The sequence below is a fragment of the Lacerta agilis genome, chromosome Z (genome assembly GCF_009819535.1).
Source record: "Lacerta agilis isolate rLacAgi1 chromosome Z, rLacAgi1.pri, whole genome shotgun sequence".
NCBI classification, from domain to species: domain Eukaryota; kingdom Metazoa; phylum Chordata; class Lepidosauria; order Squamata; family Lacertidae; genus Lacerta; species Lacerta agilis.
In genome coordinates, this window is record NC_046331.1 from 23,408,891 (window position 1) to 23,416,681 (window position 7,791).

Below are 7,791 nucleotides of genomic sequence, written 5' to 3' on the forward strand. Positions count from 1 at the left end.
ATAAGCATGGAAATAAGCATTAAAAAAAGGAATACCTTATGAAGAGACAGTTACAGGTGGGTAGCCGTGCTGGTCTGCCATAGTCGAAACAAAATAGAAAATTCTTTCCAGTAGCACCTTAGAGACCAACTGAGTTTGTTCTTGGTATGAGCTTTCGTATCTGAAGAAGTGTGCATGCACACGAAAGCTCATACCAAGAACAAACTCAGTTGGTCTCTAAGGTGCTACTGGAAAGAATTTTCTTATGAAGAGAGACTGTCTGTGTGGGCAACTATTTGTAGAGGACATTTGCCATTACTTACTACACAGGACCTAATGGTCAGGGGTCCCTTTACCCTTTACTACAAAGTCCACTATACACGGACCCAACAAATTGATTCAAAAAACAGCTTTTCATGAAGAAAACAAATCTAACAAGGGTGGAGAGGGTGAAATGGCTGCCGAGTGATACTGATGGCTCTGTGACTTATAAGGTGGCTCTCTATGCCACCTTATAAAGCAGCTAGGAAGATTAGGAAGAAAGAACTGGATGGGCTAGCAGTCAATTGCAAAAGAGACTCTGAGGTCTAATTTGCACATTTTATTTGAGAATTACTTTTTATTCTGTGTAATAAGAAATTTTGGTAGATTTAATCATGGTTTTACTTCATATGTAGAGACTGCTGTTTGCTTGTTTTTCTTCTTCTTTGGATGTTGCCATGGCCTTTGGCTAGTGCAGTAATATAATATAATATAATATAATATAATATAATATAATATAATATAATATAAGCAGTTGCTTTGCCTCTGTTGTTCAGTTATGTTAGCTCAATAAAGTCCCTTGCTGTTACCGTGTCTTGCCTCGTAGAAACCCACGTACACTCCAGTAGTTTCTCTAGTTTGTTAGGAAAGGGGGTGCATATACCCCTATCTTGTGCTGTTTCATAACCATCTATAACAAATTTTCAAATGCTTATTTTTATGGTTTGCAAAATTGAGAATATGGTAGAATGCAGTCATTCTCTTTATAATATGTATACTATAATTCTAACTTAATGATAATGACAATTAGTGATACCGTAAACTAAGCAGTATATGACAAGTCTCTCCCCCCACAATACAATTTAAAAAGCGTAACTAATTATTTTAAATTTAATGTTACCTTTCTTGGGTTGACAGAGAAAAAACCTAGAACCACACACTATACAGTGGTGCCCTGCTAGACGAATGCCTCGCTAGACGAAAAACTCGCTAGATGAAGGCATTCGTCTAGCGGAAGCCCGTCTCGCAAGACAAATTTTTGAATGGGCTTGCCTCGCAAGACGTTTTTTTTTTGTCTAGCGAAACCCGCGGTTTGCATTGCCGCTTCGCTAGACGAGAAACCCGCTAGACGAAAATACTCGCAGAACGAATTATTTTCGTCTAGCGGGGCACCACTGTATCAGTTGTTATTAAATTGTTTTGCACTCTCTGTGCAGTTATATGTAGGGTTTTCACCACAAACATGAGATCTGGTGTGACATCACAATATAGCAATTCAGAATCATGGGTATTGGCAGCTTTCCATTTTTAGCAAGAGTTCAAGCTGTGCATCACTTTGATGTTTTTCCTACATCTATATATTAAGTAGCTCACTATTGTAAATTATGCTAAATCTTGGTAGCATATACAAGAGACATAAGGTTAGAAAGTCAAATATTTTTCAAAACCTTATTTCTTTTTGCCTCGTGTATAGGTGCCACCTTACCACTTCAGGAAAAGAAGTGTCTGATGGGGATTGGAGTGTTATTAGAATAAGGGATCTTAAGGCAAGAGCACCGTAGGATGCTACAGATCTCCAGCTCAGTCAGTTTTAAGTCTTCAACCCCAGCTTAGTCAAAAATATGCTGAAGTAGCTTGCTCATCCCAGCTAAGTCAAGGCTGGTGTAAGTCCTCCAAAAGGGGGTAAGGTGAGACTGGGGGTAGGTGGAACTGAGGCTGGATCCTAAGCATGTTCAACTTGGTCACGTGACTGTGAATCTGGCACAAAAAGTTATTTTAAAGGCTTGTTTTCTCTGTCAGGGTTAAACAGAGCAGCAGCCCTGCTGCTGGATGGGGTTTGGATATGATATGACATTACACCAGCTGAACTAACACTGGCTTCAGGTTCTTGTGCATTGCAACAGCAGCATGCCTTAAGAAACTGAATGTGGAGGGACCTGCCCTTTTAAACACTGAAAAATGATGTCTGGATGCTCAAGCTATCATATTTTTGACCCTTCTCTCCCTTTTCAAAATCTCATTTTTCTTTCCTGCAAATATTATAGCTTTCCTACCATTGGTATTAAGGTGAAGCACTGTGTCTGGCCTATTAGGAATCACATGGTGCTTGGCAATCCTATGGTCACACCATGCTAGTGGCAAACTTACACCAGTGTAACAATGCCAGCGTAGCATAGCTGAAACTTTATTGAGCCCAGCCCCGGCAGCAAATTTGAAATGAAAACAATAGAACAAACAGCAGTGAACATAGCAACTTCATCGGCTACTTCCTTAGTGACCAATGACTCCCACCAGTCTACAGGCATTAAAACACCCAGGCATGAAAGCAACCAATCCATGCACGCCAAGAGGGAAATACTCCCATAAAATCATTCTGTCCCACATTACTTTCCACAGAAGTATTCCACTGGTACAAGAAGAACGAATCTCCAGAATAAGGCTCCGGTCTGGAGGTCCCTGCACACAAGTTAAAATTAACACTGGGCCAAATTCCCCTCCTGGAAATTAGGGGAGGAGACAATTTTGTGCTATTTTGTGCAGTGAGGGATAAATGTATCCAAACTTTTCAGGGTTCGCACACCTTCCTTGTTTTTGCAGAAAGTGTAGCTGGGGAGACACTGTGGAGAGAACCTTGCACTGCTTACTGCCAACCACACTTCCCAGAATGCCTCAGGAATAATGAAGTGCAACATGGCATTACTCCCAAGGCATTCCAGCAAGTGCAGCTGACAAACAGCAGGGGAAGGAACATTACACTGTCATGAGCAGTGTGGGTCATTTTTAAGTTAACAAACAAGAAGAAAATGGAAAATCATTTGGAAAATCATAAGGTTAAGTAAGGTAACTAGAAACCCCTCATGAAAATTTGGGGAAATTTATTTTCTCCACCTGTTTTCAAGATGGGCTGACACCTGAGGGAGCTTAGGATTTGGACTAAGCGCACACATTTCCCTGTCTGTCCATAGCACTGTCCACTTTATCCCATTTGGAAGAGTGAGAAACAATAACCTTTTACAGTACCTTGATCACTTAAACAGGTGGGTAAAATGCACACATTCCCTCTAACTGTATCCCTTTCAGTATTTTTAAAACTAAAATAATTATGTAAGATTACATATAGTTCATTGACTTGCTTGATAAAAATATGATTTGTGTAATCCTTGTGACTGTAAACAGGAAATGGTAATAAAGCACTTATCTTCCTGATAGGTAAAAGCAGCTTTGTCATAGTGACTGTCAAAGCAAACCAGTGGACTCAGATGAAAGAGCAAGTAAACAAATACTTTCTGGGAAATTTATTCCGCATTGCCTTCAGCAAAAATTCAATTCTGGTAGCAGACAAAACAAAATCAATTTTATTCACAAAAACCAGTCTATTTCTTTCCTAGTGTTTGTAAAACTGTATCATTTGCTCTGCAAATCAGTAACAATAATGAGTGATTTTCTTCTAAATGTTATATAATTTCTCATCCTTATAATAAATTTCATGTGTTATTGTCTTTTCTGAAGATACCTTGCTTATGTTTACTAGTAAAAAAACACCTTCATAATTTTTAAATTTTCAAGATGCCTTTTTTGGGATGCATTTGATATTTGAGTATGTACTGGATGAATAAAGGAAGCAGAAAAGGGGTGTGTTAGTAGTAGAACTACATTACAGTATACTATTTTCACACAGTGCAGAACTACTAAGCAGCTCCCCAAGAGCTTCATCCACAGTACATTCTTATAGACTATGTATTATACAGGATTTTTTTTAGACCTTTAACAACTTTGGCTGCAATCTTTTGCACACATTTAAAACTCCCCTTGAATCCAGTGGGACTTACTTCTGTAATCACTTTATTATAAAGTATAGTAGACTGATTAGAGAATCCACTGTAGGAAGTAGCATTCATCTTTTTCTGTGAAGCACTTAAATGTCATTCTGTTAGCAAGCTGATGGAAGCAAACTATTTCTCCCAACTAAAAATGGCTGGTATAATGCACATCAACATTTTTCAAAATGAAGCCATTACACCTTTAAAATATTATTTTTCAAAATGGTGACACAGAAACACATGTAATACTGCACATAGGCAGCATGTTAGCATCACATTAGTTCAATATAAAAAGAAAAGCTACAGATGGCAGCATATCTACTCATTGCAGGGGGTTGGAATAGATGACCAATAAAGTCCTTTCCAACTCTACAATTGTATGATTCCCTTAAAAGACCCAGGGAACAATTCTAAAACCTGTTTAGGTTCATCTGGTATAACATATTGCTGCCATCTGCAGAGGTGCCCCAGCTCTCCCACATGGATACAGCCCTGTTCTTCAGCTTCACCTGTAGACAAAGGGAGAGCTGTGTGAGAGCATAACTTAAGAGGCTTCTGTCCCTTCACTGTTCATAGTAAAAGGTCAGTTGTAGTGGTTGTTAGATGGAACAGTACACAGTTTGAAAGGCAAGCCAGATTCTTGCTGGAGAACCAACTCTGAACCTATTCATTGTAGGCAGGTACATGAACAGGACTTTCATCTTTCTCTTTTTGTAGGCAGTCATAAAACAGAACAATAGTGTACTCATATCTGACAGCCAGTCTGACATATTAGTTTGAGTATCAGGTAAAGACCAGGGAGATCCAGGTTCAATTCTCTTCAGCCATGATGCTTACTAGATGACCTTGCACCAGTCACTCCCTCCCTGCCTAATCTACTGCACAAAGGTGTTGTGAGGATAAATGAGTGGGGGAAAGCTTTATAAACAACATCAAGCTCCTCAAAGGAAGGCAAAAAAATAAATATATGAACCTGCTTTCAGCTGTTAATAAATTTATTTCCAAATTGTCTACAGTAACTCAACACTGTACAAATACAAAATTTCTAAATTACAGCATCCTTTTGGAAGTCCTTACTTGCCCCTGAAATCTTGAAGCTGAGTGTGAGAAACTTGGGTCTGAATATGCTATTTAAAATTGATTCCTGAATGTGCACATTAACTATCTGAATTTTAAAGGCACATAACACATGCATTGTCTTTTGCATTTTGTACCTTAGTTTGTAAAAAAAAAAGTGTCAGGATCAAGCAAACACTCTAATTGCAAATGATGAGTTATATTATGAACATACAAATGTTCATTGTGATGTCTCAATCTGGGTGGAGAGGAAAATAATAAATAAATAATATTTGAACTGCAGATCTTCCAAAGAAACAAATTAGCCAAAAGTTGAGGACGAACAAAAGGAAGTACTAGTTGCACAGCATATAATTTGTAAAATTCACTGTCATAAGATGTGGTGATGCCTAGAACTGTAAAGACAAATGCACAGGGCATAATGGCTGTATGCAACCTCAATGTTCAGGAGCAGTATCTCTTGGGCTGCATTCAAGCCATACATTTAAAGCATATAACTTCCCCCAAATAATCCTGGAAACTCTAGTTTACACACCACAGAGCTATAATTCTCAGTAATCTGAACAAACCAATTTCCAGGATTCTTTGGGAGGAAATCATGTGCTTTAAATGTATGGCTTGTATGCAGCCGTAAAGTATCAGTTTCTGGGAAGCAACAGTGGCCGAATGTTGCTGCCATTATGCTGTGCTTGTGGGCTTCCCAGAGGCATTTGATAGTGGGGGTGGGGGTGCTGAACTAGGTTGGAATTTAGTCAAATCTAGCAGAGCATTTACATTTGTAATCATTTTAATATCCAAGACTGAAAGATTTGCATTTACATTGCATTTTTGGGGGTCCATTGAAAATGGCTGTGAGGGTGGCATTTGAACTTGTAGCATACAGTGGTTCCCTAAAATATAGAACAGTGCAATCATAACCCATCATTTGTGAAATCTTACTAATTACAATGGGATTTATTCCATCAAGGATTGCTACCTAAATATGTCTTCCCAAGTACTTTCCACAAAGTGTTCTGTTCAACCTTTTCACCTCAGATCTTATTTTACTCCTTAATATCACCTCCCACATTCTACAACACAGAAAATCAGCATGGGATGGGTGATCAGAATAATTCACTACTCTGAACAAATCTGCAGCTTCTCAGATGTATTCTTTTGAGTGCTCTAATTAATTTTGAATTTAAATTCTGAGGTTATTTTTCAATAATAGCTTTTAAAAAAGCAACACTTAAAAAACCTGAAAAGCAAACACACTATATCTCTTAACAACACCATCCACAAAGAAAGCTCCTAATGATTAAAAGATGACTTTGCTACCGGTATGAGCTTTTAGCCTAGGCAAATGACACACCCCTATGTTAGCACACAGGGGCTAAGTTCAGGAATCATGTTTCTTTTCTGTTTCCTTCCCATTTTTATGATATTGTTACACAAGTGAATAAGCTCCTCTTCTTGCTCGTTGTTATCCTGAAAAATCCCCCATCCTGAGGCAAAATTTTACTCCCATCTACCTACTGCGTGAAGACAGATATTGCCCCACTTGAGGAAAATTTACTCCCCTCTACTTGCCGTGTGAAAAACGGTACAGTATTGCCCCAACTGACGTAAATTTCCTGCTGTGTGAAGAGAGAAATCCCCCTCCCTTCTCCCCCCCCCTTGAGGTAAATCGTCCCTCCCCATCTATCAACTGCGACGGAAATGCGCGCTTGCTGTTTATGAGGGAACACCATCGGAAACAAGTGCTGAACTACAGCCGCTAATTTCGGGGACAGGAGCGGACCCCCTTCCCCAAACCTCCCCTGCGGCCTGAGGGGCGTGGCTGGGGCAGGCGGGAGCGGTTCGGAGAGCCCGCGGCGCTCCAGGCAACGTGGACGCGCCTCTCCCCCGCGCCTCCAGAGCAGCGGCAGCTGGGACGGTTAATTTTGCACACATCCCTCCTGCTCCTCCAACGGTCGCCCGCGCGCTGACGAGTTGTTTACTTCCTCAGCGGCTCCACCCCTCCACCTCCCCTCGGCTCTCGCGCTCGCCGATTGGCTCTTCCTCTGGCCAACCACGACGCCTCTCAGGTCATCAAACCTGTATGGGGCGGGGAGTGCGGTCGTAGGGTGGGAGGGGGATTACAGGAGTGCTTCAAAAAAAATAATAGCAGTATAAGAAAGTGAACCTTCATTTCTTTAACGCTGATTGGGCAACTCCTAGAAGCAGCGAGGACTGATTGGTAGATTACGGTGCTACTCATCTTCATCCCTTGTGGCCTTTTCTCTGTATGTGTTGTTTTTCACTCATTCCTCTGTACACGCAGGCATTGAAAGGTCCCCGCCTCCGCCCGGCGTATGTTTCAGTGTGTGATTGGACGACTCCCAGAGCCCGCCTCCCACTTCTCCCCCCCCTCCTTTCTCCCTTTCCCCCTCCCACCTTCTCACACACAAACACATCTTCACGGCATCCCGCGCCCAGCCGCCCGCTATTAATTACCTTCGCCTCTCATTTGTCCCGCCTCCCGCCTATCATTCTGAAAGGCACGCGCACGCACACAACCAGCCGACCGGGAGTGGGGTGTGCGTGGCGGTGACTGCGGATTGGACCACTTGCGAAGCGGACTTCATCTCCGATTGGTTCCTCGCACGCCGGCTCCTCCATTCTCAGAACTTTG